Source organism: Mesoplodon mirus, assembly GCF_964341445.2.
Source record: "Mesoplodon mirus genome assembly, chromosome: 15".
Taxonomy (NCBI): domain Eukaryota; kingdom Metazoa; phylum Chordata; class Mammalia; order Artiodactyla; family Ziphiidae; genus Mesoplodon; species Mesoplodon mirus.
Window position 1 is genome coordinate 22684262 of NC_138991.1, and position 19467 is coordinate 22703728.

Consider the following 19467-nt stretch of genomic DNA (forward strand, 5'->3'; position numbering starts at 1 on the left):
TCCTTTGTGTGAAATGGGGAGAGATCACCTCTCTCCAAAGGTGATTGTACCTCCCCAGCCCCATTTTATCTACTGCATTGTATTACATCTTCTGTTGATAAGAATTTGTTTAAGCCCAAGGATAGGAAGTATGTTTTTGTGTCTTCAACAGCTATGCAAGATAGAGCACAGAAAAAGAATATTTAATAAGCTCTGAGCATTCTATACACATACAGACCACAACTTTATGAGATAACTTCTATTTTTTGTTATTATAGATGAGGAACTCAGGCATGGAGGGGCTTAATAATCTAACCAAGAACATATATATAGGAGTGGAGGGTCAACTAGAACCCATGTGGCACTCAGTAAATGTTAACAGATAAACACAAATCATATAATAAAAGGCTGTGCTCAGTATTAGCTTTCCCTCTCCCCAAATTTGGTTCAGGACTTGCACTTGACGAATACTATAGACAGTTGCAGCCCTTTAGATGTTTGGTAATATTCTTCCATTTGCCCTACTTTAGTTAAGAGAATATCTTGCTTTTAGTCAGTGATACTTAACACTAAAGAAATAATAGATCAAATTATAAGCTCTTTCAAGGAAGGGAGTATGTCCTGTACATTTTGGTGTTTTTTAAATTTGGGTGTAATTAAGCTTAATGTAATCATTCTGGGGAAAAAAAATTCCATTTCTCATGTTGCACTCTAAAAAGGAGATGGTGTGGCTGGTGGCGGTAGTAGAGGTGATACAATGGAGGACTAGGAATTAGGAGCCCTGTCTTGGATTCTAGTTCTTTTTTTTTTTTAATGTGTTGGAGTATAGTTGATTTACAATGTGTTAGTTTCTGCCGTACAGCACAGTCAATCAGTTATACATATACATATATACACTTTTTTAGATTCTTTTCCTATATAGGACATTACAGAGTATTGCATAGAGTTCCCTGTCCTATATCTAGTTCTTAAGTTACTGGTTCATTCACCAAAAACTTACTAAGCCCTTTCCTCATGCCAAACACTGTGCTAGGTGCCATGTGACCTTGGGTACCTCTCAGGGCCCACGTCAAAGGAGGATGCTGTGCCCTGTAAAGCAGGGGTCCCTAACCCACAGGCCGCGGACCGGTACCGCCTGAACCATCCTCACCCCCCAGCCCCCCACCGTCCGTGGAAAAAATTGTCTTCAATGAAACCGGTCCCTGGTACCTACAAGGTTGGGGTCTGCTGCTGTAAAGAGCTCTTAGGGGCTTCCTAAGGATGCAGCTCGGCAGAATGGGAGAAGTCAGCCAGACACAGCACTCAACTCCCCTCCCTCTGAGCAGTTCTAGTTTAAGGTTCTCCAGGGAGACTCCACAGCAAGAAACCGACGGGGATACGTTCCAGGACCCCAGTGGATGCCTGAAATTGCAGATAGTACCAAAGCCGATATGTGCTAAGTTTTTTCCTATATATACACACCTACAATAAAGTTAATTTATAAATTAGGCACATTAAGAGATTAACAGCAACAATACCAAAATAGAACAATCATAACAATATACTGTAATAAAAAAAATTTTTTTTAATTTAAAAAAATTTTTGACTGCACCATGCAGCATGTGGGATCCTAGTTCCCCAACCAAGGATCGAACCCATACCCCCTGCATTGAAAGCATGGATTCTTAACCACTGAACTGCCAGGGAAGTCCCCTGTAATAAAATTTAGGTGAATGTGGTCTCACTCAAAATATTGTATTGTCTTGTACTCACCCTTCTCACAGATGATATGAGGTGATAAAATCCCTATGTGATGAAATGAAGTGAGGCATTGTGACATAGCATTAGGCTACTATTGACCTTCTGACCATACATCAGAAGGAGGAGCATCAAGCCATGATGATGTCAACGATTGGATGTCAGGAGCAGATGACGTTGATGGTTGGGGATCCACGATAGATAGTTGAAGGGTTTTTTGCTGAAAGCTTTTGGAAGAACATTGTAATTGGAGTTGCTGTCTCTTTAACTCATCACAGTGTTGCTGCAGAGTTTGTAATCCTTTGGTGATCATGAATGGCTACAGTGCTTCTTTTCATCTGAGGATCATATTCCGTAATTTTGAAATTGATTGTGAAATTCGAAACACTTTGGCAAGTTTCAGTAATGCCCACATTGCTGATTCTGCTTCAGGTTCTTCACCTTCCTCTTCCTCTGTAGATGACTCCACAAGTTCTTCCAATAACTCGCTTGTTAACACTTCTCGTTGGCCTTCAATATGTTTTTCCACTTCTTCATCAAGCATGTCGGCAAATTCTTCTCCACCAACTTGCCTTGCTACGTGGATGTATTTCCTAACTTCTCCGTCGAGCCTCAGTAAACTTTAAAATCATTCACAACTTCGTAAGTTCTTCCAGCATGCATTTACAGTTTCTGGTTTTAATTCATTCACAGCAGCTTTGATGAATGTATTGCGTTGACAATAGCGAATGATTTCCAGCACTGCTTTATGTCCAGATGAAAGTCTGCGTTAATTGCTGACTAATTGTGATCAAATATCAGGCAGGTGTATGTGGCCTTGACAAACCAAGTGATGCCTTGTCAAGTGGCTGAAGCAATGAGGTTGTATTTGAGGTAAAAATACAACTTTTGACATTTTCATTTTCATAGCAGATTCAGGATGGCCAGGTGCATTGTCTATTAGTAATAGGATTTTAAATTCCAACCCTTCCTTTTCCAAATGTTTTTCACTTCTGGAAAGAAGCATTGGTGGAACCATTTCATAAACAAGATAACTTTCACCTGATTATGTTGTCAGACTACGGGCAGATAATTCCTGGTTTTGTTTCTGAGATTGTGGATGCTTCATTCTGTACACAACTCCTGCCTTTAACATATGCCCTGCAGCATTGCCAATAGTAACAGAGTTAATCTGTTCTTCCATGTTTTATGACCTGGTGCCTCCTTTGCACTTCTATGAAGGTAGGTTTGTTGCCGAACGCAAGTTTGTGTGCCTGAGACACAATGAGGCCAAACAAACCCAAACGTCCGAGTTTGGAGCAGAGAAAGTTTTATTGCAAGGGCCGAACAAGGAGAATGGATGGCTCATGCTTAAAAAAAAACAGAACTCCCAGATGGTTTTTGATTCTATTAGGCATCTTCTTCCAGAAAAGCCCAGTTTCATCACATGAAGACTTGCTTTGGATGGTATCCTTTCTCTTCAGTCAAATTCTTCAACTCTGCTGGAAACAGCTTCTGAAGCTGAATCCAGCCTCCATACCCTGACACCAAATTAATTCTCGGAGACAGAGTTTTGGGTGAAGTAGAAAAGAATAGCTTTATTGCTTTTCCAGGCAAAGGGCCACAGTGGGCTAATGCCCTCAAAACTGTGTGTCTCAACCTGGAGGGGGTAGTGAGAAGTTTTATAGTACTGTTCAAGGAGGGTGTGATCAGCTCGTGGACAATCTGCTAACTGGTTGGTGGTGAGGTAAGTGGGGGTCAGCATCATCAACCTTCTAGTTCCAACCAGAAGGTTCCAACCAGTTCCAACTGGGATCTGTGCGCTTGTGGGCAGCATACAGTTGATTTCTCCCACCTGGTGGGGGTTTCAGTATCTGCAAAATAACAGATAACAAGATATTGTTACATATATCGCTTGAGTGGGAAACAGGACCCTGCCCCAAGGCTGCATTATTGTTGGTTTTGACTGTCCCTACCTTGTCTCAGCATCCCGCCCCTTCCCTAATTACAACTGTTTGAATCTGCTTTTGCAACTCAGGAAGGCCATGGAGGCCGAAAGAAGCCTATTTCCTGTAACCAAGAAATGGCGTGCGTGGGTGCGGGAATTCCCTGGCCATCCAGTGGTTAGGACTCGGTGCTTTCACTGCCAGAGCCAGGGTTCAATCCCTGGTTGGGGAACTAAGATCCCTGCAAGCCGAGCAGTGTGGCCAAAAAAAGAAAAAAAGAAAATAAATAGGGGACACAGAAAGGCTTTTGTGGGCTTCCCTGGTGGCGCAGTGGTTTAGAGTCCGCCTGCCGATGCAGGGGATGCGGGTTCGTGCCCCGGTCCGTGAAGATCCCACATGCCGCCAAGCGGCTGGGCCCGTGAGCCATGGCCGCTGAGCCTGCGCGTCCGGAGCCTGTGCTCCGCAACGGGAGAGGCCACAATAGTGAGAGGCCCGCGTACCGCGAAAAAAAGAAAGAAAGGCTTTTGTGCCCAGGAGCCCCACAGGGTCCTGCTCGGTATCACTTCTTCACTGGCAGACTCAGTCTCTCCAGCAATTTTTCTATTTTTCAGTCCAAAATATTCCTGAGTCTGTGTAACAATCCCTTATTTGCAGTAAATGGCTTGGTGTCACTCCCTTCAGAGGAGCCCTTGCTGAAGTCTTGAAACTGAGCAGGACCCAGTGGGGTCCTCCTGGGTACAGAAGCCCCTCCATGTCCCCGTTTCTTGTCTGTGGAAAGAGGCTTTGGTCTCCTAGGCCCAGGTGGAGGATGGTGACTGCAAGCTGACCACAAGCACTAGATCCCAGACTGGTTGGAAGCAGAAAGTCCATGATTAAGATTCCTGAAACATCACCCTGTTACCTCACCACCAACCAATCAGAAGAAAGTTATGCACCCTGCAGCCCTCACCCCAAATGTTGCCTTTAAAATTTCTTCCTTGAAAGACATCAGGGAGTTTGGGTCTTTTGAGCACCAGTCGAGTGTTCCTTGCTTGGCCCTGCAATGGATCTTTGTCTGCTCCGAACTCCAAAGTTTTGGTTTGTTTGGCCTCACTGGGTGTCAGACACATGAACTTGGGTTTGACAATAGGCTCAGTGCTTTCTGGGGCAACACGTTGTTGTCAACAGAATATGTATTTTGTTCGTGTCTTCCACAAATTTAATGGCTTTTCACTCTCAAGCACTTTTTATGCACTGTGGCCCTAACTTTTGCAGTTTGAGGTGCGACAGCAAAGCTAGCACATATTTTTTTCCTGCAGTTTCACAGAAAATTCATTCTTGCTGTAGATCTTAGCAACCTCGGCATACCGGTTTTTTTCCTTTCCTTATTGAGAACTTTCACCTTTTCACCTAAAGGAAGCCCCTTACAGCTTCTCTTTCGCTTATACTACTCTTGCACTTTGGGGCCAAGTAAGGGTTACTTGAACACAAACACTGCCATATGCAGACAATCCATCTGATGAGAGACCGTCACTAAATGATTAAGGGGGCAGGTAGCATACACAGCGTGGATATGCTGGACAAAGGAATGATTCACTTCCCCAGGGGGAGGGAGCAAGACAAGAGATTTCGACACACTACTCCGGACAGCACAGCAATTAAAAACTTACAAATTATTTACTTATTTTCCATTCAGTAGTTTCACACCAGAGTCGGCCAGGCGGAAATGAAACCACGAAAAATGAGGCAAACTACTGTACACGGAAAATGGCGCCAGCTCAGCCACCATCTTCTCCGTAGGTTCCCGGGCGGGCGGGCACAGCGCATATGCGCCGCCTGGCGTCCTCAGCGCGCCTGCGCGGGCGCAGAGCCTTCCCCCGCCCCACTCCCGCCGCCTCGGCTGCTGTGCTGACGGCGGCTCCCGGAGCTTCGGGTGAGTGTGAGCGCCTCAGCCCGGCTGGCGGGGCGCGCGCCGTACTGCATGCGGGGTCGTCCCTCCTCTTGCCTTCTCCTTCCCCGCCTTATCACCCTAGTGCGGCCGGGCACCGGGTCAGCGCTGCCAGCCTCGTCTAGGTGTCCGAGCGCCCTCCGCCCTCCTCTCCTGGGGACCCGGGGGCAGCCCGGCCTCCCTCGGCCGCTCCCCACCTGGGCGGCGGGGCCCAGGGCGAACCCGCCAGCGACAGCGTGCAGGCGGCAGCGGCCGAGCCTCTGGGTACCCAACAGCTCAGCCTCAGGGACCCACCGCAGGCGCGACCCCCTTTCCCGCTCCTGCTCTGCAGGTGGCGGAGCTCGGTGGGCCTCGGGGTCGGGCATTCGTCTGCCCCGTCCGCCCGGCGGGGGGCCTAGAAGATGGGCCGGGAGCTCGCCTTGCACCCGTGGGGTGGCGGTGCCGCAAAGAGTACCCTCTGGCTGGACCCCGCGACGACCATGCGAGGGAGGGGCTTCTTAGCCCCGCGTTACAGATGAGGAAACTGAGGCACAGAACGGTGAAGTGCCCTGCCCAAGGTCACGCGCCAGACGAGAGGCTGGAATGGCTCTTGAATTCAGGGTCTGGGGCTGTCAGGCTAGTGCGGTTGGAATTCGATCTTGTCCCTTTAAAAAAAATCTGAAATACACTTTCATCTCTGGAGTTGCTTCTTCGACGTCATAAAAGTAGGCTGCAAAAACAGCATTTTCTTGTTGTTGGAGTACAATTGAGGTGTTACTGTAATAATGGTAATAGTAATGTTATTAATTAAGGGCTCACGTTCATCCAACGCTTGCTGTGTGCCAGGGCTCCTGCCAAACATTTTAAGGTTATCTCAGTATCTCAGCGCTTCGCCATCGGATGCGTCCTCCTTCCTTTTCATGCAGCTTTTTTTCCTGCAGAGCTGGCCTCCCTGTCACAGATAAACTAGGCTTAGGAGGCAGGGACGCTCTCAAGGTGGCTTACTGGCAGAGCAGGGGTAAGCCTTGTCTGCCTGAGTCCAGATTTTGTCCCCAGAGGATATTATTAGCCTTCCTTTTCTGGCTGCCAGGAGGGCAAGACTGGGATAGCTGGGCTGGTTGAATTTGGAGGTGACAGAGCGAATCTGGCGAGCATTCCCCTTATCCTGGGGCTTTCTGGCTCTATTCCAGTGCTGGGCTTGAACATCTCAGTTAAGATGAAGTAAAAAGAGGAGAGCGTTGACAAAGTAGTGTTGGATCTAAGAAGCCTCACCGATTTAAAGTCCCAAAGGAAAGGCTGTAAAAATATGTGACTGTTTCTTCCCCAAAATAACTAGCTCAAACTTTTTTTTTCTTCCTTAGCAAACCCTGCTACACACTTCAAAACTCGATTAACTTACCACCTTTTCTGTGCAGCCTTCCTTGCTTGATTTTCCCAATTAGAATTACACACACATACATACGTATATATGTGTGTGTAGGTAGGTAGGTAGATAGATAGATAGGGTAGAGGCTTCAGTCTTACCCTTTGGACTGTTAGCCCCTTGAGGTCAGGGGCCATCTTTGCAGCCCCAAGTGACTGGCTCATAGTAGGCCCTTGGTAAAGACTCAGTGAATTTCCATTGCTCCTTTCATTACTCAAAGGTGATGTTTTCCTGCGGCCCTTCTGTTCCTCCTTCTTGCCCTTCAGTTTCGCTTAGCTGTCCTTCTCTTTAGTTTCAACTTCTGGTCATCACTGGCCACTCAGAGGTCTCTAGTGCACCCTGTTGTGTCTGAAAATTTGCAGAAAAAGGTCCTACATCAAGAAGCCTGTTTATGGCCAAGAGTGGAGTTGGTATATGTCACCTAAGTGTACAGGACTGTTTTTTGTTTTTTGTTTTTTTGCAGTACGCGGGCCTCTCACTGTTGTGGCCTCTCCCACTGCGGGGCACAGGCTCCGGACCCGCAGGCACAGTGGCCATGGCTCACGGGCCCAGCCGCTCTGTGGCATGTGGGATCTTCCCGGACCGGGGCACGAACCTGCATCCCCTGCATCGGCAGGCGGACTCTCAACCACTGCGCCACCAGTGTAGCCCATACAGGATTGGTTTTATTTGCATGTTGCACTAAGGTAGCCTGAGGCTTATAGCTTTTTAGTCTATTCCTAAATACATGTGAGATTCATTTTTACATTCTTTCGCCTTATGTGGCTGACTGCCCCAGTGTTATCAGAGTAATCACAGTTTTTACCATAAATCATTTCATAGTATTTATGACAATAAATATTTGAAAGGGCCCTTTGGGAGGCAGTAGATCTGCCAAAGTGCATAGGTTCTCTACATAAATGAAACTTCTAAAATAATGTTTTCCAAATAATCTTCTGCAAATAGATGGAGCTGTTATGCATAAGGCATGGTGCTGGGTATGGTGGAAGATTCTCATAGTTCTTGTTCAAAGAGCTTACTAGCAAAGCAATATGAGTATAATGGTATACTCAAGTATAATGGAATAAGATATTCCAATGTGAGACGTTTCATAAAGTCATACATTGCTCAAGGCTGAAAGGAAGTGTTAGGTCATTGAGTCCATCTGTCTTGCTTTTACAGACTTCATCCTGAGAAGTGAGCTTGTCCAAGGTCGCAGAACTGGTGCTACAACTTGAATGTAGACTTTTTATCCATTAAAAGTTTATCAGTATTTCTCTTGGTGAATTTATCCTTAAAGACCAGCAACTTTATTAAAATTTGTGCTTAGAACAGGGGTGAGGAAGAGGTGACAAAAATATGATTCATGTCTTCAAGGGAAGAGTAAAAAACTGTTCTCTATCATTGGAGACAGCGCGTACCTAATTGTGGAATTGTATGGTAGAGGAACTAGGTATGTCATAGGAGGGGGACGAGCATGAGGGATCAGTAAGAGCTGTGGTACTGAGAGCACTTTGGGGAGGATCGAGGACTTTCTGGGCTTTGACAGATTGGTATGATCAGAATTAATCAAAAGAACAAGAAATGCATTTTGAAGTAGGGTGGTAAAACCAAAACAAGGTTACAATGCCTGACAATATAATGTTTAAGGGACAATAAAAATAAAAAACCGGCTTGGGGCTTCCCTGGTGGCACAGTGGTTAAGAATCCGCCTGCCAATGCAGGGGACACGGGTTCGAGCCCTGGTCCGGGAAGATCCCGCATGCCGCAGAGCAACTAAGACCATGTGCCACAGCTACTGAGCTTGTGCTCTAGAGCCTGTGAGCCACAACTACTGAGCCCGTGAGCCACAACTACTGAAGCCCATGTGCCTAGAGCCCATGCTCTGCAACAAGAGGAGCCACTGCAATGAGAAGCCCGCGCACCACAATGAAGAGTAGCCCCCACTCGCCGCAACTAGAGAAAGCCCACGTGCAGCAACGAGGACCCAACGCAGCCAAAAAAAAAAAAACCGGCTTGACCAAGGTGGCTTGACTGTTAGAGGAGTGGTTCTCAACCATTAGTGTGCATCTGAATTACCTGGAGAGTTAATTAAAACACAGATTGTGGGGTCCCCACCTCCAGAGATTCTGATTCAATAGGTCTGGAGTGGAGCCTGAGAATTTGTAATGCTAACAAGTTCCCAGATGATGCTGATGCTTCTGATCCAGGGACAGCACTTTGAGAACTTGAGCTGGATTAGAAAGTTGAGAAGCGGGAGTTCCCTGGTGGCGCAGTGGTTAAGAATCCGCCTGCCAATACAGGGGACATGGGGTCGAGCCCTGGTTTGGGAAGATCCCACATGCCGCGGAGCAACTAAGCCTGTGTGCCACAGCTACTGAGCCTGCGCTCTAGAGCCCGTGAGCCACAACTACTGAGCCCACGTGCCACAACTACTGAAGCCCGCGCGCCTAGAGCCTGTGCTCTGCAACAAGAGAAGCCACGACAATGAGAAGCCCACACACCGCAACGAAGAGTAGCCCCCGCTCGCCACAACTAGAGAAAGCCCGTGCACAGCAGCAAAGACCCAACAGAGCCAAAAATAAATAAATAAATAAATATATATATTTATTAAAAAAAAAGTTGAGAAGCTAGAGTCAGAAACTGTCAAAGAACTTGTTCCAAAAAAGTGTAAGAGTGTGTGTGTGTGTGTGTGTGTGTTATATACCAGCATAGGAAAGTTCTGGAAAGATACATTCCAGATTGTAATAGTAGTCATTTCTGGGAGTGGGATTTAGGAGGTTGGAGAATTCACTTTTCACTCAGTACCTTTCCATACTATTTTTGCATTGTGCACATATAGCTTTTGTATTTTAAAAAGAGAAGAAAAGTAAGAGTCCTTTTTGAAGATATGCACTAAAATATTTATGGATTAAAAAAAGAGCTTGCTAAAGTAATCTAGTGTCATACAACAAACATTTTTAGAGTGTCTGCTGTATGCCAGTTGCTGCTGGTTCTGGAAATACAAAGCCTTTGGTAAAGCTTGCAGTCTGGTGATCGAGATGGGTAGATTGCAGCTCTACTGAGTATCACGTGAGCTTCCTAAGCTCAAGGACAAGGGTCTAGCTCTGTGCGTGGCAGATAATAAGCACTTGGTAAATGATGAATGAATGAGCAAATCCAGGCAAGAAGTAAGGACAGTCAGAAAGAAAAGGAAAGGGCAAATGGGAGATTCTGGAAGAAAAATTGACAAGCCTGAATAGAGATGATGAAAAGAAGGGGTGTATCAAGTACTTTCAAGTCCAAAGACTGATAACATTTGGATTTACTGCAGAACTGGATGTCCAGTCATCTATTCTGAAAGACCTTTTTAAACCATCCCCCCAGTCCCACTTTTTTCTTTTTTTAAGAGACTGCTTGAAAATAGCATGCAAAAACTTAACTAGATTTAGTATGAGTATTTACCAGGGCTTTCTTTGGTAAATGAAACTTTTTTTCTTTAATCACAGTGCTAATTCTAATGTATTTATAAATATTTATCTGTCTATCTATTTAGCTGCACTGGGTCTTAGTTGTGGCATGCGGGATCTTTTTAGTTGAGGCATGCGGGCTCTTAGTTGCCCCATGCATGCGGGATCTAGTTCCCTGACCAGGGATCGAATCCAGGCCCCCTGCATTGGGAGCACAGAGTTTTAACCACTGGACCACCAGGGAAGTCCCTTCTCCCCCACTTTTTTTGCCGTACGTGGGCCTCTCACTGTTGTGGCCTCTCCCGTTGCGGAGCACAGGCTCCGGACGCTCAGGATCAGCGACCATGGCTCACAGGCCTAGCCGCTCCGTGGCACGTGGGATCTTCCCGGACCGGGGCACGAACCCGTGTCCCCTGTGTCGGCAGGCGGACTCTCAACCACTGCGCCACCAGGGAAGCCCTCCCCCACTTTTTGTTTGGAGGTGCTACTTTTTATATTCTTCAGAGATTTAATATAGAAAATTAAAATTAATTTCCCTAGTAGAGGGGTTTAGCTATATCATTTGATTGTAATCCCTTTACCACCTAAAAATGCCCACAGTCTACAGTTTGAGTTTTCAATTGACCAAATATAAATTTCTGATACAGCCACTCTTCATACTTGACTTTATTACTAATTATTTTAAGGTTTTTTTGGTTGTTATAAATTTTGCAGTATCTTTTTAAAGGTAATGCTATTTCAGGTTTGGAGCCAGTTATGTTTGTGAGTGTGATGGCCCAAAACTCATATATCAGGATAAGGAAAATTTAGCTCATAAAAACTTGCTTCCCTTTTCTAATGATAAGAGGAGAAGTCATGTCAGCTTTTCATTTAATTGGTAGTTGTCATATGATAATCTTTCCAGAAATACCATTTGCTTTCAAAAGAGACACAGTTGTTTATTAAAAATGACAGTTTTACCTTCTATACTTTTAAGCCTGAACTTTCAACTTAAGGATAAAAATGAATGCTTTTTGAAACTGTGAGATTTCTTAGCTCTAAAACCATTTAATTTGAAACCTAATAATTGGCAGAGAAAGGAGAAGAGAGGAATCAGGCTATTATCTCTTTATCCCTGTAGTTGAGAAAGCTCTGGGGACCAGGCTTTCTGGGACCCAGGTTTTTAACCAGGATGTTGACTAAAGTGTAACTTTGGGTGATTAGACAGTCCACAGGGTAATTGCTTTTCAAATACTTCCAGATTGGTGCAGGTCTCTCCTATTCATTGAAGTAATAATGATGATAATAATAATACCTAAACTTTGTTTGGTGCTTCTCAGTTTTCAGAATTCTTTGATCATTAAGATCCTGGTAGACTCCAGTAGCCAAAACTGAAAAAAATAAGTGGAAGAATTAATGGTCAGTTGGCATCAAGTGGAAAAGTCATTTATAGAGGCCTGCCCAAGCTCTAGCTACAGGCTGCTCAGGTTCAAATCCTTATTCTGCCACTTGCTAGCTGTGTGACCTTTGGCATATTACAGAACCTCTCCAAGCCTCAGTTTCTTCATCTGTAAAATGGGGAGATTACTATCTTATAAGTGTGTAGGAAAATAAAATGAAATAATGGATGAAACTGCTTATTCTGGTATCTGGCATAGAGTCAGTGATCAATATATTATGAGCATCAAGTTAGTATGAGTATTAAGTATTGCCTCTTAGGGCTCTTATTTGTCCTTTACCTCCACTCACGCTGTCTTAAAGAACAGATTGTTTTCAGAGATTCTATCTTATAGCTGCTGGGAACTTGGAACCCATCCCAAGAGCACGTACCAGAGCCTTGCCAGCAGTAGCTTTCCTGGTGTCAAGAGTTGGAGACAGAGGGTAGTGCTTCTGCTTCTAGAATGACTTTAGTATGACCCCCTTGTTAAAGCTTCAGCTGGTTGATGGGTGTCTGGGATTAACAAGAACTCCCCTAGATGTGTGTTGCTTTGTTCTAATAGCTATCTGTACCAGTACCCTGGGATGAATAGAATGGTTATACAAGCAGGCTCAGATTCCCAGCTTGGCAGTCTCTGCAGACCTCCCGTTTACCACCTGCTGCCAGAATCCAGGAGTGACACAACAGGAAGGCGGACCTGTTGTGAGGGGTGCTGCTCTTTTCCTTTTAGAAAAACACAAGGTGCGTGGACAGCCCTTATCCAGAGCTGAGGACTGTAGAGAGATTTACTGTTAAAATGAGGGTCTGTGGGCATGCTTCAGCAGCTGCCTTTGATCACTCTCCCCGTCCCCCACCTCTGCTTATGGCATAGCATCTCTGAAAGTATTTTCCCGGTGGAGAGTAACCCAGACTTTCCTTTATGCGGTGCAAAAGGTCAGTGAGCTGTATTTTAAAAAGTCATTGTTTCTTCCACGAGCTGGGGGTTTGGCTTGTTTATCTGGCTTTCTGGGGAGTCTCCTGAGACCCTTTCCTTTCCTAAGGGCCCTCAGGAGACAGCAACGAAATCAACATCCATTACCCTAGACACTTGAGAGGATGCTTAAGTCAATAGTTTTATGATATGATTAATTCAGGCTTTAACCCTGGCAAAACTTAAGAGGCAAGTCATCAGATTGTGCCTCTTAAAGACTGCAGTATGAAATTTAGCCCAGGACTCTATGGTATCTTTCAGAGCCTGGAATAGGAGTCCAGATGCCAGTCCCAACCCTACACCCAGCCGACTATGTGAATTTAGGCAGACCACTTAAATTTCTAGGCCTCTTTTCTCATCTGAAATTGACAGCATGACTGTAGACCAGTGGTTCTCAGTTCTAGCTGCAAGTAAGAATCACCTGTGGAGCTTTAAAAACAATACCTGGGCCCTGTCTTAGCCCGATTAAATTGGATCCTTAGGGTTGAGGCCTGGGTATTGATGTTCTTCAAAGCTTCCCAGGTCTTTCTAATGTGTTTAGCTAAGAGAACTGCTGGACAAGATGCCACGTTTTAAACAACTGTGTCATTTTGTTCCTCAGGAACCCTCAGTGATTGTCCAGTGATGTCTGATTCATGTGCTCTGTGTTCTGACCAGCCTTGTCTTCTTTCCCAACTACGTTGTTCTTCTCGGTGTCTCTTGGATATGTTGTGTACATTTATTTCTTTCCCAGCTCAAATGTCCTCACCTGGAATGTCCTCTCCTCCCTTCCAGATCTCCAGAACATATCCATTCAAGGCCCACCACTCTTAACTCCTTTGGGAAACTCCTGACCATCCCAGTTCTTAGTTGTTTCTCCCACTTCTGCACTGGTTCCGAGCTTCGTTTAACTCTGGCTAAACGTAATGAACACTAGATGCAATCAATGTAAGACATGATACTCGGGCAACATTCTATCCTCCTGGGTAGGTGGGACACATGGAAATACCACTGGTTTGACTTGGTTACTGTTAAACATCTGTGTAGTATCTTGTATTGTTGGCTGTTTCCTTATGGTGTGTATCTTGTAACTGTTAGTTGATGGATGGCTATCTGTGACGTGACTCCAGTGGACATTTTTAGCTTTATCACCTATTACCAACAGCAAGCTTCTGCTCCTGCCAAACTGGAACGCTGTCCAGCAGTGCTTTCTCATCATCTTGCTTTTCCGTTCTCCTCCCTTTCTGGCATTCCTTCTTTTATTCTCTCATTCTGACCTATAGGAATGGTATCTATTCTTCAAGGTCCAGTTCAAATATTACCTCCTCCATGAAACTTTTTCTCAGCACCACAACCTGCATTAAGGGACCTTTGCTCTAAACCCCTGTAACCCTTAGAGCAGTGGTTCTCAGCTGGGGGTGATTTTGCCCCCCAGAGGACATCTGGCAATACCTGGAGATATTTTTGGTTGTCACAACTGCTGGAGGAGGGTGCTGCTAGCGTTCAGTGGATGGAGGCCAGGGGTGCTGCTAAACATTCTACCCAGGACAGCCTCACCACAAAGAATTATCTGGCCTAAAATATCAGTGGTGCTGAAGTTGAGAAAATGCCTTAGAGTTTGTCCAATTCATAGACTCATGTTTATCCCGCCTCGAACTGTAGTGATTTGTTTATAGACTTAATCTCCCCCACTCAATTGAATTAACGGGTGAAGGCAGACTCCAGTTCCAAATCTGGGCTTTCTTATTATTAACTTCATATTAAGGTTTAATCCTAGAGCCTGTGGCCAGATCCTAACTGCACAGTGTAACTGAGGACCAGAGATAAAGAGGTCCTTAGTGTGGGATGGGTGCAGTAAGGCAGTCAGCTGAATTTCTCTCCTTTTTACCTCCAGGTCTTTCCATCTGTGATAACCTGGGAGGAAGTGTGGTACAGGGCATAGAGGAATAAGCATTTGAGATGAGAAGAAAATTGGGTTTGGGTTCGAGCTGTTGCATTTATTAGTTGTGTTTTTTGGTCAGTCCATTTCACCTCTTTAAGCCTCAGTTTCCTCATCTCTGAAATAGAAATGATGCAGTGCCGCAGTGTTTTACCTCACAGTGCCATTGATAGATACTCCAGTAAGATGGTAGGTCTTTAACCTAAATTGTAAAGTGCTGTAATAATCATTTAGCCAGGGATTTATAGGTAAAAAGAGAGGACATGAGTCAGCTTGCTGTAGGAACACCACTGTCTACTTTCCCAGCCAGTCCTCTGGCCACTTCCTGCAGCTTTCCAGTCATAACTGCTTCAGCACCAGCTCCAGCTGACCCCTTCCAGCTCAGTCTCCTTAGTTTGCCTCCCTCGTTGGCTGCCTTCATTTTGGTTTGGTTATCTGCCTGCAATCTTGCCAAAACCAAAAGTGACTGATTCTGCCCTTAGAATACAAACTAGTGGCCGGGTGTCAGTACATTCTGGCAAAGCATGATGAAGGCCAAACAAATTACCTGGGTCATAGGGAAAAGCTACAAAATAAGACAGTGTAGGGCTTCCCAGGTGGTGCAGTGGTTGAGAGTCTGCCTGCTGATGCAGGGGACGTGGGTTCGTGCCCCGGTCCGGGAAGATCCCACATGCTGCGGAGCGGCTGGGCCTGTGAGCCATGGTCGCTGAGTCTGCGCGTCCGGAGCCTGTGCTCCGCAACGGGAGAGGCCACAGCAGTGAGAGGCCCACGTACCGCAAAAAAAAAAAAAGACAGTGTATAGTTTAGAAAGCCAATACTATGTATAGTCCCTTATTGTCTTTTTAAAGTAGCAAAACAATGCTTTTAAGCACTGGAAATCTCAGTGAGCTTTTTCTGACTAAATAAACAGTGTAGAGTAAGATAAAAGCCTGAGACCCTCATGTCCCTGGAATCAGGCCAAGTGCACCCTCTCACTGATTTGCTGAGTGACCTTCAGCTAATCATTGAACCTCATTAGACTGATAACTGGGTGACCTCATAGGATTATAGTAAGAGCCCTATGAAGCAGAGGATAGGGGAGTGCTTACCCTGGGGAATATGTAAAGTACTACATTTACAGGGAGCTTTTGGGTCACAGAATGTCAGTCCTCTCAGGGGCCTAAAGTGTCATCCTGCCCAGCCTTTTCTCTTGACAGATGGGGAAACTGAGGTCCAGAAAGGAGAAATGCTTTACCCAGTGCCACTCAGCTAGGTGGGGGCCCACCTAGGTCTAGAGTCCACATCTGATGCACTCTTTCCATGACTAGAAGAATGAGGGTTTTGGTGCAATAATTAAAAGTCAGTGATCTTGATGATCTTTAAAGGCCCTCTCAGTGCTGACTCTGAGTATCAAAGAACACTGGTGCCTCTCTTGGTCATTTTTGCTTGCACTTAAATTCAGAAATGTCATTTTCTAGATGTTTAATAAGTCATAGTCATGGGCTTTTTAGCATGGAGTACTGAATCTTATTTTTTCTAGATTTTAATGCCATTGACTTTCCCTGTCAAAAGACAATGGCCTGGACTTCCCTGGTGGCACAGTGGTTAAGAATCCTCCTGCCAATGCAGGGGATGCGGGTTCGATCCCTGGTCCAGGAAGATCCCACATGCTGCGGAGCAACTAAGCCCATGCACCACAACTACTGAGCCTGCGCTCTAGAGCCCATGAGCCACAACTGCTGACCCGGGTGCCACAACTACTGAAGCCCGCGTGCGTAGAGCCTGTGTTCCGCAGCAAGAGAAGCTACCATGATGAGAAGCCCACGTATTGTGAAGAAGAGTAGCCCCCGCTCGCCGCAACTAGAGAAAGCCTGTGTGCAGCAATGAAAACCCCACCCAGCCAAAGATTAAAATAATAATAATTAAATAAATAAATAAATTTATTTTTTAAAAAGGATTATGCCCCGCCCCTTTTTTTTCATTTTTCGCCATGCCGCACAGCTTGTGGGATCTTAGTTCCTGAACCAGGTATTGAACCCAGGCCCCCAGCAGTGAGAGTGTAGAGTCCTAATTACTGGCCTGCCAGGGAATTCCTGCTAATCGCCCTTTCTTAGTCCTCCTCCTCTTTTCTGCTTCAGCACTTGACAGTTTCCCTCCCCTTCCATGTAACTCGGTCGTCTTCCTTGGCTTCTCTGACGTTGTATTTCTGCTTTTCCTCTTGCATCTATGAGCTTTTTTTTTCGGTTGTGCCAGGCCTTAGTTGCGGCACACGGGCTCCTTAGTTGTGGCATGCAAACTCTTAGTTGCGGCATGCACGTGAGATCTAGTTCCCTGACCAGGGATCGAACCCAGGACCCCTGCATTGGGAGTGTGGAGTCTTATCCACTAGGCCACCAGGGAAGTCCCTCTGAGTTTTCTTTTTCTTCGTTTCTCTTCCGTCACTGAGCTGTCTTTCAGAAGAACCCAGGGCCTGCAGCTCCTCCTTGTCTCTGGTTTGGTGAGCGCCTACAGATTTTCCTCACTAATTCTCACTCCTACCTGTGTATCTCTTGGAAGCCCAAATTTCAGCTCTGGATCAAAATTGTTTTTTTCACCAATTTCTCTGGTATTGTATCTCAGTTCCCCCATTTCTGTTAACAGTGCCATCATTCTTTTATCCCTAGAAACCTTGGCAAAATCTGACTCTTCTCTGATCTCAGGCTATTTTTTACCAACCATATACCCCAGATCTCCCTTTTTCTTTCTTTTTTTTTTTGAATTTTTGATTTTTCTTTATTTTTTTATACAGCAGGTTCTTATTAGAATAAGAATCTCCCAATCTCCCAGTTCATCACACCACATCCACCAACCCTACCGCTTTCCCCCCTTGGTGTCCATATGTTTGTTCTCTATATCTGTGTCTCTATTTCTGCCCTGCAAACCGGTTCATCTGTACCATTTTTCTAGGTTCCACATATATGCGTTAATATGCGATATTTGTTTTTCTCTTTCTGACTTAGTTCACTCCGTGTGACAGTCTCTATCCACGTCTCTACAAATGACCCAGTTTCGTTCCTTTTTATGGCTGAGTAATATTCCATTGTATATATGTATCACATCTTCTTTATCCATTCGCCTGTCGATGGGCATTTAGGTTGCTTCCATGACCTGGCTATTGTAAATACTGCTGCAGTGAATATCGGGGTGCATGTGTTGTTTTGAATTATGGTTTTCGCTGGGTATATGCCCAGGAGTGGGATTGCTGGGCCATATGATAATTCTGTTTTTAGTTTTTTAAGGAACCTCCATACTGCTCTCCATAGTGGCTGTATCAATTTACATTCCCACCAACAGTGCAAGAGGATTCCTTTTCTTCACACCGTCTCCAGCATTTACTGTTTGTAGATTTTTTGATGATGGCCATTCTGACTGCTGTGAGGTGGTACCTCACTGTAGTTTTGATTTGCATTTCGCTAAAAATTAGTTATGTTGAGCAGCTTTTCATGTGCTTCTTGGCCATCTGTATGTCTTCTTTGGAGAAATGTCTGTTTAGGTCTTCTGCCCATTTTTGGATTGGGTTGTTTGTTTTTTTAATATTGAGCTGCATGAGCTGTTTATATATTTTGGAGATTCATCCTTTGTCCATTGATTTGTTTGCAAATATTTTGTCCCATTCTGAGGGTTGTCTTTTTGTCTTCTTTATGGTTTCCTTTGTTGTGCAAAAACTTTGAAGTTTCATTAGGGCCCATTTGTTTATTTTTGTTTTTATTTCCATTACTCTAGGAGGTGGATCAAAAAATATCTTGCTGTGATTTATGTCAAAGAGTGTTCTTCCTGTGTTTTCCTCTAAGAGTTTTATAGTGTCCAGTCTTACATTTAGGTCTCTAATCCATTTTGAGTTTATTTTTGTGTATGATGTTAGGGAGTGTTCTAATTTCATTCTTTTACATGTAGCTGTCCAGTTTTCCCAGCACCACTTATTGAGGAGACTGTCTTTTCTCCATTGTATATCCTTGCCTCCTTTGTCATAGATTAGTTGACCATAGGTGCGTGGGTTTATCTCTGGGCTTGCTATCTTGTTACATTGATCTATGTTTCTGTTTTTGTGCCAGTACCATATTGTCTTGGTACTGTAGCTTTGTAGTATAGTCTGAAGTCAGGGAGTCTGATTCCTCCAGCTCCGTTTTTTTCCCTCAAGACTGCTTTGGCTATTTGGGGTCTTTTGTGTCTCCATACAAATTTTCAGATTTTTTGTTCTAGTTCCATAAAAAATGCAAGTGGTAATTTGATAGGGATTGCACTGAATCTGTAGATTGCTTTGGATAGTATAGTCATTTTCACAATGTTAATTCTTCCAATCCAAGAACATGGTATATCTCTCCATCTGTTGATATCACCTTTAATTTCTTTCTTCAATGTCTTACAGTTTTCTGCATACAGGTCTTTTGCATCCCTAGGTAGGTTTATTCCTAGGTATTTTATTCTTTTTGTTGCAGTGGTAAATGGGAGCGTTTCCTTAAATTCTCTTTTAGATTTTGCATCATTAGTGTAAAGGAATGCAAGAGATTTCAGTGCATTAATTTTGTATCCCGCAACTTTACCAAAATCATTGATGAGCTCTAGTAGTTTTCTGGTGGCATCTTTAGGATTCTCTATGTATAGTATCATGTCATCTGCAAACAGTGACAGCTTTACTTCTTCTTTTCCTATCTGTATTCCTTTTATTTCTTTTTCTTCTCTGATTGCCATGCTAGGACTTCCAAAACTATGTTGAATACTAGTGGTGAGAGTGGATATCCTTGTCTC

At 44.6% G+C, this 19467-nt stretch overlaps 1 protein-coding gene across 5 annotated transcripts in view; it reads left to right on the forward strand.

The window, feature by feature from the left end:
• Window positions 1–5485: 5485 nt before the first annotated feature.
• NDRG3 (NDRG family member 3) overlaps window positions 5486–19467 on the forward strand; it is an 87298-nt gene continuing 73316 nt past the window's right edge. For all 5 annotated transcript variants that reach the window (XM_082644634.1, XM_082644636.1, XM_082644637.1 and 2 more), the window contains exon 1: window positions 5486–5553. The gene's annotated coding sequence lies outside the window, so the exon portion shown is untranslated. The remainder of the gene's footprint in view (window positions 5554–19467) is intronic.